This window comes from Sorex fumeus, unplaced genomic scaffold, assembly GCF_029834395.1.
Source record: "Sorex fumeus unplaced genomic scaffold, SorFum_2.1 ptg000019l, whole genome shotgun sequence".
NCBI classification, from domain to species: Eukaryota; Metazoa; Chordata; class Mammalia; order Eulipotyphla; family Soricidae; genus Sorex; species Sorex fumeus.
The window spans coordinates 31775433-31789274 of record NW_026606076.1 but is presented as its reverse complement, the minus strand read 5'-3'; positions in this window follow the sequence as shown (position 1 = coordinate 31789274).

Here is a 13842-nt window from a genome sequence, read left to right as displayed (position 1 = left end):
GGGACTGGGCCTCCTCCACCCAGATCTCCTATCTTCCAGTATGTAGGCATTACACCCACCAACTGTCCCCGATGCCATGTAATCCCATCAATGGCCAAGACCCAAAGACTATAAAACCGTGCTCTGGGAAGTGCACGGCCACACGAAATCTTATTATCTAGTCTTACTCTGGAAAAACTGGCAGGCTACCAGAAGTATCCTGCCCACACCACAGAGTCTGGCAAACTGCCCATGGTGTATTCAATATGCCAAAAATCAGTAACAATGATGGTTCTCATTCTCCGGACCCTGAAAGAGCCTCAAATGTGGCACTTCTTAAAATCTCTGGTATAGGAAGAAGGAGACATTACTGGGGCCTGCTTGAGTCAATCAATGGACAACAGGATGACAATGATACAGTGAGAGAAGTAGAGACAGAGAGTTAGAGGACATGGTTGCGACTTAGAGAGAAGGCTGAGAGCTGAGAGTAAGAGTGGCTGGGGAGATTGGAGAGGAGTCACAGAGAGCATTGGAGAGCGAGTTAGAGAGAGGGTTGGATAGAGCAGGGAGAGACAAGAGACAGAATAAACTGCAACTAATCAGTAACCAGCCTGGTCCTTGTTCTACTTCCATTGGTCCAAAGCAACAGCTGTCCAGGGTGGAGAAGTGGCTCAAGAGCACCAAATATGGACAGTGAGAGAGACCCGCCAGGAGAGACCAGGAACATCTGTCAACGTGTAAATCCTGTTCAAACCCCCAATTCTCATAGGGTTCCCCAGGCCCCCCTGGAGTGACTCCTGAGTGCAGAGTCAGGAGTAAGCCCAGAGCACTTCTGGCGGTGATCCGAGAACAAAAACACAAAAAAGTGAACTGTGGGGGACTGGAGCAATAGCACAGCGGGTAGGGTGTTTACCTTGGACACAACCAACCCAGGTTTGATTCCCAGCATCCCATATGGTCCCAAGCATCGCCAGGAGTCATTTCTGAATGCATGACTCAAGAATAACCCCTGTGCATCACCGGGTGTGACCCAAAAAGAAAAAAAAAGTGAATTTCTGTAGTTAATCAGAAAAAAGAACACAACTTTCTCGACTTAGCATAAAAGCATTTTTATGATGGCTATAGAGATAGCACAGACCACAAGTTGCTTGTCTGGCACATAGCTGACCAGGGTTCAATCCCTAACACCTCACAGGGTCCCCAAACCTATTATTATCAATGAGAACAGAGCCGGGGTAAACTCTAATCTCCATTGGGTGTAGCCAACCAAAAATATATCAATAAATTTAGGTGCCAGAGCTATAGTCTGGTAGAGTACTGGCCTTGTACACGGCTGACCTGTATACCCCGGCACCACACTGAGTACCGTTTGGTACTTTTGGCAGCAAGCACAGGGTATGACCATATATCTATATCTATCTATCTATCTATCTATATACACACACACGCATATATACGTGTGTGTGTTTGTGTATGTGTTTATCTATATGTATATCTATATCTATCTATATATATGTATATATATATATATATATATATATATATATGTAATTTGTTCAGAAGTCAACCTCCACCAACCAGTTTTGTAGAATGCAGGTTTGGAATTTGGCGCTACAGGTGGCAGAACTTTGAGCTTACCTGAGTGGTGCTTGGGAAATCCTGCATTGTACAGGAGACTGCACCACGGCAGACTGCTTGTAAGGGCAGGTCCTGCATTCCTGGCCTATCTCTGACTGCACGAATTCAAATTCTATATAAATAATGTGAACCTTGTGAGAAAGATACAGGCAGGGGGCAGGGATGAGGTCCAGCTGGGAGATAGAGGTCAGGGCAGGGTTGCTGGCACCTGGGGCCTCCTAGTGCAAACCTGAGCCAGAAGTACAGGCTGCAATTTCAAAGGTTTGCAGCGGCCCGAAAGAGCTGACAGTAAGTGGGAGGGCACTTGTCATGAACGCAAAAGACTTAACTTCACAACCAGAATTGCCAAGGAGTGATCCCGGAGCACTGCTGGGTTTGGCAAAATCCCGCATAGCCAATCCTCCTCCTGCCCAAATAAAGGCAATGAGGAGATATCTGCCAACAGAAGAGGTGTGAAATCTAGTAACATATTCTGAACAGTCAGTCCTCTGGGCTTGTTGTTTTGTTTTGGGACCACGTCCAGAAATGCTCAGAGCTTACAGGCCAGGTTTTCAGACTATGATTTTACTCCTATGGGTACGTGATTTTATAAAGGAAACAGAGGATGAAAAACTATACTTGGAGCCAGAGTGATAGTACAGTTGGCAGGGCATATGTTTGGTCCCCGGCATCATATACAGTCCCCCAAGCACTCCCAGGAGTGATTCCTGAGTGCCAAGCCAGAAATAACACCTGAGCATTACTGCTGTGTCCCAAAAAGAAAAAAGAAAAGAAAAAGAAAAGAAAAATTAAATTTAGCTCAAACAAGATTTTAAAGTCCATAATTTTGCTCAGAGCCTCCAATTCCTTCATGTTCCCCTAACAGCCATCTGTTGTACGGGCTCAAGAAATTTCACATGCAAGAGCTTTCAAGGAAGGTATAAACAGGAGAGAGCACACCAGACTGAAGCAGATGCCAGCCACCTGGAAGCCCAGAGGGCCTCCCCTGGTATCCAGTGTCCACTAGTCCCCTGAGCACAGAGCAGGGCACAGACCTCAAGTACCACCAGGTGTGGCCCCAAATCTCACCTCATCTGCTCCCCAAGTTGTGAGATACACCCAAGGAGAGGAGCTCAAAGGGATAAGCACCTGATTTACTTTTGGGGGACATGGCATGGCTCCCCCTGCATCTCAGACACACAGACACAAGAGGAGGAGAGTCTCTGACTATCACCAAGTTTGTAGCAAATGGAGCGCGGGGGGGAGAGGGGAGAGGAAAAGACAGGAGAAACACTCCAACCCCAAAAAGATGCTTAAAGAATGCTCATGTGTCAAGACAAATTCTGAAGTGGGAGGGTTGGAGTCATACCTAGTGATGCTCAGGGGACAATATCACCTAGTGATGTTGTGGCAGGGATAACTCTGGTCACCGCAAGAAAGACAAACGCCCTCGTGGCTTTACTACTGCACCAGCCCCTAAGAGAGACATTAAGAACCTATTGCAGCTGGTCCCCAGAACACCCCTTTCTGCAAGTACTCACTTCAACAGCAGGGCACACCCCTGGTCTTGGAGAGATGGACAGTGGAGATGCTTGGAATTTGGACAGGTGAGGCAGAAATTATTTTTTCTGAGGAAACATAATCACATAGGGTTAGCAAAGCTAATAATTTGATAGGGTGCTTTTCTTTCAAGCAGCTAAGCCGGGGTCAATATGCAACAGTACATAGGCTCACCCACTCCAGCACTGCTAAAAATGATACATGAACTGAGAACCAAGAGTAACCCCTGAGCACTGAGTGCTGCTGTAGCCAAAAAAAGTACAATAAATTAAGTAATGAAGACATTTCTGGAGCCGGAACGATGGTACAGCAGGTAGGGAGTTTGACTTCCGTGCAGCCAACCTGAGTTCGATTCCCGAAATACCATATGGTCCCCCAGCACTGCCCGGAATGATTCTTGAATGCAAAGCCTGAGTAAACCCTGTGCATCGCTGGGTGTGACCCTAAAAATCCGAAAGAAAAAAAAGAAATTTCTGTGTAAAGAGATTGGAGATACAGTATAGCAGGTGAGGTGCTTGTCTTGCACTCGGCCAATCCAAGTTTGAATCCTGGCATCCCATACGGTGCCCTGAGCCCAGCCAGGAGTGATCCCTGAGTGCAAACGCAGGAGAAGTAACTGAGTCTTGCAGTTGTACTTCCTACAGACTAAATAATTATTTTATTTAAATGAATAAAGGTGTGGTGCCCAATAGTGACCCTAACTTGCATTATTAGAGAGTTTTGGGCACACCCTGGAAGTGCCCAAGCTACGTCTTGCTAAGATTGCATATTTGGTTGCAAGACCCTCTGTAGCACCACCCTGATGCACCCCTCCAGAACACAACCTGAGTTGCCTTAAAGCTCCACACCTTGGGGCCTGAGTGACAGCATAGACAATGAGCATTTCCTTTGAAGGTGGCCAACCTGGGTTTAATTCTGGGCATCCCTCATGGTTCCTACCACCACTATAAGTGCTTGCTCAATTTAGAGCCAGGAGTAACCATAATGCCTGGCTGGGAGTGACCCAAAATCCAAAATAAATAAAAAGGAAAGAGAAGCTCCCCACCTCCCTGAACTCCCAGAACACACTGAATGCACAAAAACCAGTGAAAATCAAACGCTTTTGACCCCCAAGCACATAAAGAATATGCCCAGCCCCCCCCCCCATCCAGCCCCGCCACTCCCCAAGAACGACAGAACAGAGCGGAGGATGCTTTTTCCTTCATGCTACTGACCCAGATATGGGGTACCCTGATCAACCCCAGGATTGACCCCTGAACACTTCCAGGTGGGGCTTAACACCCCCCCCAAGAGGAAAAAGAATGTGCCTCCAGGTCCCTTTCATGAGGGAATCCCATGCTTTAGCCCTAATCCACAATTAGCCTAAGGAATGAAAAGGGGCCAGTAAAGGGATGTCCCGGGGACACTGCTGGGATGATCCATCCACCCGTGTGACTGACCAGGTGCTGGAGTCGCCCTGAAACTAAGATAACGCTGAGGTGCCCTCACACGCCCCATCAGATCTGGGGGGAGACTGAGGCTTCCTCTAGCTCTGACACTTTCTGCTTTGTGAGGGGCCCGAGCGATGGGTCAGCAGGGAGGGCGCTGGCCTCGCATCCCGACACCCCAAAGGGTCCTTGGATCCCCAGGGAGGGAGTCCTGAGTGCCACCGGGTAAGGGTCTAAAACACGTAAAAAAATTAAAACTTTTTTTTCTATTTTGTTTGTTCGGATATTGTCCTTGTTTCTGGAGCTTTCAGAACGACCTTTCTGCTTCAAATTCGTTTTTCTCCTCGACCACGTGCTTCCTCTACCCACCCACCTTTTTTGAGGGTCTGGGGGGCTTTGTTCAGGGGTTACCCCGGGCTCTGGGCTCATTCCAGGCCGTGATCGGACGCTGTGGGGTGCCGGGATCGAACCCGGCTGGCCGCGTTCCCCCCTTATGCATCTTTCTAAGTAAGTTCTCCTCAGTAAAAACAACCCTGTTTCCCTCAAAATCAATTTATAAATAAGATAAACCTTTCGGCAGGAGAGCTCGGTGCGTCCCGGTGAGGGGCCACCACCCCGGGCCACCGTCCTGGAGCGACCCCGCCGCTTGCAAGACCGCGGAAGTTCAGGGTGCTCAGAGCGAACACTCGGCGGCTGGCTAGGAAACCAACCTTCCGGGACCCCCCCTGCCTCCCCTGGGTGCCCCCTTGCCAGCTCCTCACCTTCCGCAACCAAGCAACCCTCCGGCACTTCCACACAAAACGCCAAGGCCCGGTGGATATAGGACCCGGATTTTGTGACGTCACCTGCACGTTGGCCCAGAGCCGTAAAGGGCCAGGCTTCAAATATTCCTGACCAGGTAATTCCCTGGTCAGAAAGGTTCATTTTTCCTCGTTTCCTAGATAGGATCAGGTGATCCAGACATCAGGGGGTCGCCAGGTTTGGGATAGATGGGAGAGTGATGGACTGAACAGATAGCATGTCAAGCAGAGAGACTTTGTATTTATGAAGGAAATAACATTCACAAACATATTTTGCAAACAGCCACCAAGACCAATTGAGTACCGACGTACATGTATATATTCATTTACAACCCTCAGCCACATGCTAGAAATAGGTCCCCAGGATTCCTCCTGGCAAGTGCCAATGAAAAAGACGTTTCAACAGGGTCCCACACCATTGGGGGCTGAGGAGCTGCCCCTCAAAGTGATCTGGCAGTTCTACATACACATATCTACACCGAAAGCTGTGGGACAGGGCCTGATACAACCCCTGGTTGAGAAGGTTGGGATGGTCAAGACTTCTTCCATCAGGAGGTCCGGCATCCTCAAGACCCACAGCCCCCCATGTTCAGCTCTGCACCCAGGCCATGCTGCCCCATCGCAGAGCTGGAGATGAAGATGCCCCCAAGCTCACACCCGAGACCCACGTGCCATGACAAATCCGCCCAATGCAACCAGCAAAGCTCTACATTCTCCTAAAGCCTCTGGAGCAAGGCAGACCCCAGGAACCCACTGGATATGGATGGGGGGGAGTAAAAAACAACCACAAAAGTGTCCTAAAAGCTGGCACGGTTCCGTTGGTCACATTACAGGTACTGGAGGTGAGAGGTCCTCATGTCCTGCCACTAATTGGCTTTCAGTGCCCCCCTTCGACTGAAGTATGACTTTGTCCTTTAAACGCTTGCCTGTATGAGGCCTGATCCACTTGACATCTTTAGGAAGTAAAGGTGCACATGGAAGACTCCCATCTGTGACATCATCCATATCACCAAGGAGCCTTAAAGTGCCAGGTTCCAAGTGCAGACAGACCATTATGGCAGCCCAGGTGAATCAGTGCAGGGGGCATTAGTTCGGATAAAGGAGAGGAGAAGCAAGTGCTGGAGGGGCTGGTCACAGACTTCAGGGCAGCGAGTTATCGCAGAGTCCCTTGGTCCTGTACTTGTCAAACATGGAACCAATGCTTCCACACACACGTCCGTCATAAAAACAAAAGCAGGTTGAATCAAAGTAAAACAGGAACAGGCAAGTAGGTTGTGAACGGCTCCTGGGAAAATGAGTTTCTCTGTGAAGTCATTAATCAAGATGGGTGCAGTGAATCTGAAGCCAGCCTTGAAGATGTAGAGGAACTGGCCTAGCAGCAATCCAGGGAGCTAGAGAGACAATGGACAGGATCAAAGGATGGGAAGAACATCAGAGAGCACTGTACAGTGAACACTCTACCCCTTGAAAACATGCGAGCAGAGAACTCTCACCTATAAGGAAACTCCAGGATGCAGCTTTAGAAACATGTTTTCAACCAAGAGGAAAGGGGTTAGTACTGTGGGAAAGAGTGAGTTCTATGGGGAAAGAGGTTAGTACTGTGGCTTAATGCTTGTATTAAACATGGTTTTCCTGAGTTCCATTCCTGGCATCCAAAACAACACAAACTCCTAAGAACTGCCAAGTATGGCATGAATTACATAAAACATACTTCAATAAATAAATCCCATGTATGGACCAACCCTAAAAATGGAGACGCATAGGAGCTAATGGGCACCACAGCATACCAGAATATTTTGTAGACTTTGTCTTTTGGACAGACCAAAAACAGTTTTAATCATTTCGGTGGCTAGTAGGGTTGAGATTATACCACTTGCAAACGCAAGGTTTTGTTATCTTTTCTCCTAATATACCTGAAATGAGGAGAGTGGAATCCAGGAATGTGACCACCCTTAATAGTTAGTCATCACAGCTGATGTTATTGCCTGCTGAGATGGGAGTTTGGGCATTCTGCCAGGTTCCCACCATTTGTAAAATATTTTGATCAAGGGGCCCGTTCCATCCTTTCATGGAACCATCAGAAATCTTAATGTACACAGTCAAGTCCATTTCAACTATCTCTAATCCACCCTATTAAAGAACAATGACAGGGCCATTATCCTAAACTTTTCAGAAATATTTATCATGAATGTTAAGGGAAATCTAATAAAAATCTGAATACAACAGTGCAGTGCAGAGCTGATACAGCGGGAAGGTGCTTGATTGCACAAGACTGATCAGGATTCAAAGTCCAGATCCCCATAAGGATACCTATGTCCTCCCTCGCAGGTGTGGATGAGCTCAGAGCCAAGAGAACGACCTGAGCAAAGCGCTCCTCAAAACATAACAGAGGAAGGCCTAAAGTGTGGAGGTTTGCCTCTTTTTCCATTCTAAAGGAATCACTGCAATATTCTGGTTGATCTCTATCATAACCCCTTCCCCAACCAGTGTCTCTGCCTCAAACCAGAGTCCAAGCAAAAATGAAACACTGGGCTGGAGTGATAGCACAGCGTGTAGGGCGTTCGCGTTGCTCACAGCCAGCCCGGGTTAGATTTCCAGCATTCCATAGGGTCCCCCAAGAACCACCAGGAGTAATCCCTGAGTGCAGAGCCAGGAGTAACCCCTGTGCATCTCTGGGTTTGACCAAAAAAACAAACAACAAACCAAAAAAAACAAAAAGAGTGACACTGATAGCTGTGATTGAGGGGTGGTTTTGTACCCATTTACTTAGTTTCTTTTTAATCAGTTTTCACCTGGATTCCATCAGCAAGACCCATTATTTACAGGGGCTAGAGCAATAGCACAGCAGGTAGGGCATTTGCCTTGCATGCGCCCCACCCAGTTTACTAGCATCCCATATGGTCCCCCAGCACAACCAGGAATGACTCCTGAATGCAAAGCCAGGAGTAATCCCTGAGCATCTCCAGGTGTGATCCAAAATAAAAGAAAGGAAACAAAAAGGACCCATTATTTACACGTTAACATACACATCAAGTCCAAGTGCTGGGACACTGGCATAGGAAATAGTAATCATTACTATTATTATTGTGGTTTGCTATATAAGGTAACTCTGGAGGTTAATTCAGGTTCACCAGGAACTCAGGCCTTCATAGACGTATGAAAATACACAGTGACAAGAAGTCTTAAGAGTGTACAGAATGGGAAGATATTTGTGTTTCCATGAATTGCAATCATCACCAATTCCCTTTCCCTCATAGTACTGAAGTCACCAGTTTAATTTGAACGTGAGAACTGTAACATAATGAATTCACTAGGAGTGTATATTTAAGACACCAAAAGTTTGAAGCACAGTGTTTGCCATAGGATCCCCCAAGCACCACACTCCCAGAGTAATTCCTGAGTGCATATTCAGGAGAAACCCCTGAGTATCATCCAGGTGGGACACAAAAATGAAAAAAAAAAAAGGTCAAAGGGCAAGCCATGAAGAACCCAGAGATAATGGATGCATTGTGTATCCCACCCAAGGCCTAGGGTAGATTAAATGATGCATTCAAGGTAAATTGAAATTCAGATTTTAGGGACTGCTGGGCGTTTGTCTTGCAGGGGATGACCTGGATATGATTCCTTCCCCTCCCAGGCCCACCTGCAGTGATCCTGCCTATGGAGCCAGAAGTAAGTCCTGGGCATTTTTGGTTGTGCATCACCCCCCCCCCCCCCCATAAAAAGGACTTGTTTTGTGTATTGAACAAAAAGTGCTATGTCAGGAGGATCAGGTTTATGAATGACAGAAGTGAGAGATTTCAATGATCCCTGTGATCAAGGCTTTCTCTGCCTGTAGATGGTTTCTTTGGACTCACCACCAGTACCACATGGTCCCCTGGTACTACTGGGAGTAGTTACTGTAAGGTCCCTAGGGACCCTGAGGGAGATTCCAGAGTTAAAACTCTACAAATTAGCAACTCTCCCTTTCCTGCCCCCTCCCTAGCAGAGCTTTAGAGTGGAACCATTCCTTATTGGAATGCAAATTCTGAAACCATTTGTTGACTGTTCCCTGTTGGAATGTAAATTCAGGAACCATTTGTTGGGCCTTCCTTATCTATTACCTCTGTTAGGAACTTTATCCACCTCCACTGGAATGCAGGGCTGAGAATCAAAGGAAGCCAGGTGATAACCAAAAGCCCTAGTTACCAGAGGCCCACTAGCCACAATGCCTATGTATGTAAATGCAGATCTTTGAATCTATAGGCTAAGGAGTGATGTACTTTTAAACGGATTGGTGAAGAAAGTATATGTTGTTACAAATCTATTGGCTATGAAATACGCGGGCTTTGCTGTAAGGCCAGTGAAGGCCTATATAAGATCCGCTTTGAAGAAGTTCGGGGTCTTACCTCACCTAACTGACCTGCTTGTCTGTTTAGGTGGCTTGACCCTGGCTAGCCAGTCTTACAATAAACTTTGCTTGCTATTTGCAGTCTCTGGAGTCTCTTTGTCTTTAAAGGGAGATCCCGATCTGCGCCCTAACACTCCCAACTGTCCCACCTGGAGACTAGCAGGTAGCCTGGGGAGGGCCCCTCCGCTCCCATCTCTACTCTGGTCCATTACCTGGACCAGGTTGGTCTTCCTCACGTGGTCCCAGGTTTCGATGCTCATTACCTTCACCTCCACATCCACCTGACCGGTCTCCAGGGGGATGGGCATATAGGGCACCGTCTTGGATAAGGTAGGGAGCACAACCACCCTCTGACACCAGGGGGATCCCGGCTTGGACGCCCTGCACAGAGCCTCCTTGTGGGGTAATTACACTCGGACCTGGGGACAGGGCCGGGGTGGTGGTTGGGGTGCGTGTCCATGCTCCCTGCTTCTTGCTGCCCTGAGGATCCCCTGAGCAAGGATACTTCTTCGTGCTGTGTCACCTCAGGGAAGCTCCTGCACTTCCCTGGGTCTGCATTTTCTCCTCTCTACATGTGTCATTGCAGGGACTGGGAGATGATACAGAAGTGAGGTTGCAAGCTTGGTATGTGTGGGTTCAATCCGCAGCACCACACAGAGACTCGATCCCCCAGGGATGGCTGGGTCCTCTAAAGGCCCTTTCGGGTGTCGGCCCAGGGTAGCCCAGGTGACCTCCAGTACCTCATCCTCGAGACCTTGCAATGAACTGCCACCCAATGGCCAGGAATTGCCAGTGGGGACCCCGGTTGATTTCTTGAGCACTGCTGTTGCCCTCCCAACAGAAAGCATTATGGTCGCCCCCTCTCCTCCACTTGGGTGCTTGGGAGGGAAGCAAAGGAGAAAACATCATCGAAAAAACAGTTTTGCCAAGGAATTCGGTGGTTTCCAGACACTTGGCGCTCTCTCCCACATTATTATTTTTTTTCTTTTTGGATCACATCCAGCAATGCACAGGAGTTACTCCTGGCTCCGAGCTCAGGAATTACTCCTGACAGTGCTCGAGGGACCATAATGGGATGCTGGGAATTGAATCTGGGTTGGCTGCACGCAAGGCAAACACCCTACCTGCTGTGCTATCACTCCATCCCCAAAAGTTCTGCCTTGAGCATCAGAGAGATAGGTTAGAGGGTAGAGTACCACCCCTAGCACCCCAAAGGATCCTTGAGCCTCACCAGTAGTGATTTCCAAGCACAGAACCAGAGGAATTCTCTGAGCACCGCTGCATGTGGCTCCAAACCAAGTAATAATAAGATAAAAGCTTGGGTCTGAGTAGATGCTTAAAGGGCTGCAGCACATTTTGCATGCCAGAGCCCCAGGTACAGCCCCTGGTACCACATGGTCTCCTGAGTCCTACCAAGGGCAACCCTTGGGACTGGAGCAATAGCACAGCGGGTAGGGTGTTTGCCTTGCACGCGGCTGACTCCGCTTCAATTTTCAGTATCCCATATGGTCCCCTGACCACCGCCAGGAGTGATTCCTGAGTGCAGAGCCAGGTTTAACCCATGAGCATCACCGGGTGTGACCCAAAAAGAAAAAAAAATCCAGACCCTACAAAGGTCAACCCTTTAGCACCAAGTCAGGAGGAATCACCTGTATCCAGGAATAGCCCTAAAACCAAATAGGAATTTGAATAATAATCATAGTAATAAAAGGAGAAGATATGCCAAGGCCAAAAATAAAAAAGAACAGGTCAGGGGGCTTGCTTGCTCTTCCGAGCCTGCTCTCTCCACATTTTCCCATGAACTCACATCTCTCCCTCTGTCTCTCCCGGTCATGTTCTGTCCTGGGGCCACACAGGGTGTGTGTGTGCTTAGGGCTTATTTCTGGCTCTGCAATCAGGAATTATTACTCTTAGCAGTGCTGGGGAATCATGCGGGATGCTGGGGATCAAACCCAGGTTGCCAGAGGCAAGGCAAATGCCCTCCCTGCTACAGCATCCTTGAACTGAGACTGAATCCCAGATGATGAGGGAGTTGAAAGTGGGGACCCTCCTGCCAGCACCATGGGGTCTCAGCTGGGCAGGGTGGCAGGAGTGCCAGAATGGGACCTCTCTTTGTATCTCCCCATTGATTTGTGCCCCCTTTCCTGGGGCTCAATTCTCCCTGGGAGCCCCGAACAGGGAGCATAAAGAGAGGATTGAGTCGTTGTTCTTGGGGGGCCTTTGCACTCTGGGAACGCTCATGAGTGAGGGCTCCCCTGAGCTTGGGTGATCGTGAACCCCTTTATGTTTTAGGGCCTTAGGGGGCTACCTGGTGATCTCAGAGCCCCAGGAGACCCCAGTGTGCCAGTGAGTATGGCCTCGACTCCACATTCAGTGTTGTCCCGAATTCCGAATGAGGGGCAGTGGGAGACTGATATACGCAGGAGAACGGAATAAAGAGCAACTGATCACTGAGAGTTCATGAAGTAAAATGCAGGGGTGCTATGAAGCTTTGGCGGTCCAGAGCCGCCTCCTCACTTCCCCAGGCTTTTCCAACAGAGAGAAAGACAGAGAGACAGGGAACCACAGACTGATGGTGAAAATGGCCTATTTAATGCAGAGCAGCTACCATACTTATAGAACATCTGAAGGTGGAGGTTAAGGTAAGGACATAGGTGTGATTGATCATTTACATATATAAACATTTGGCAGAGGAAATTCTCTTGGGGGATTCATGCAAGGAGACACTCTGTCTCCCAGGAACATGTACATTGCTTTTACCTTTCCCTCTATAGGAAACCACTAGAAAAATGCTGGTAAATATGTACTGTTGGCTGGGCCAGAGCGACTGCACAGTGGACAGGACATTTCTCTTGCATGCAGCTGATCCAGGTTCAATCCTCAGCTTCCTTTATGGTCCCCCAAGAACTGCCAGGAGTAGTTCCTGAGTGCAGAGCCAGGAGTAACCCCTGAGCATCGCTGGGTGTGACCCAAAAAGAAAAAAAAAAAAAGAGTGTACTTCAAGTGGAATAGGCTCACATAAAGGAGTGAAAAGGTGGTGGCTAGAGTGATCGGTCACAAAGTAGGGGTCTGGAGGAAGGAGAAGTTCCCCAATCCAGTATTTGCAGTGACTCTCTAGCCAGCCCTGGAGATGCAGAGAGGAACTGATCTAGTAACAACCCTGAGAGCCGGAGAGACACTGGAACAGGATCAAAGGCTTCTACCCCTTAACAATACAAGAGCAGTGGACACTTGTCTACAAGGAAAACCCTAGGAGGCAGTTTCAGAAACAAGGTTTCAAACCAAGAGTATGTGGCCAGGGGCTGGACTGAGATAGCATAGTAGGTAGGGCGTTTGCTTGTACGCAGCTGACTTGTGTTTGATTCCCAGTATCCCATAGGGTCCCCTGAGCACCACCAGGAGTAATTCCTGATAGCAAAGCCAGAAGTAACCCCTATGCATCACCGGGTATAACCCAAAAAGAAAAAAAAGGAGTACCTGGCCTGAAGGGTAGTGCAGTGCGTTGGGCACCTACCTTGAACTCGGTCAACCTGATTTCAGTCCCTGATATTCCCCAATGGTGGCATGGGAACCATGAGGAGTAACTCTTAAGAAATGTCAGGTTTCCCCCAAAATAAAAGTGTATAAAATACAGCATATAGACCAACTCCCAGAAAGGAGGGGCTAACAGGCAGCAAACCACACTGGTCACTCTGCAGCCTGGCTTGGCCTTCTGCACATATCTACATGGTGTTTACCATTCTGGTGAATATTACATTGTTAGGATTTTAATGCTTCCAAAGTAAAAATCTCGAAACATTTATCCTCAATGTTTGTATAAATCGAATGGAAACCTGAATACAAGGAATGCAGATATGCTACAGCAAGTAAAGTGATTCCGTGCACGTGACTAACCTGGACACCAAATATAGACAGCACAGCGGGATGTGGCTCCCCAAAATATAACACAAAAGGGCCTGAAGATTGGAGGTTTCACTGTATAACCGAAGTCAAAAAGTTCTCTGCAGTATCATGGCTAATCTCTGCCATGATCCCCGCAAACCAGGGCCTCTGAGCCAAGCCAGAATCA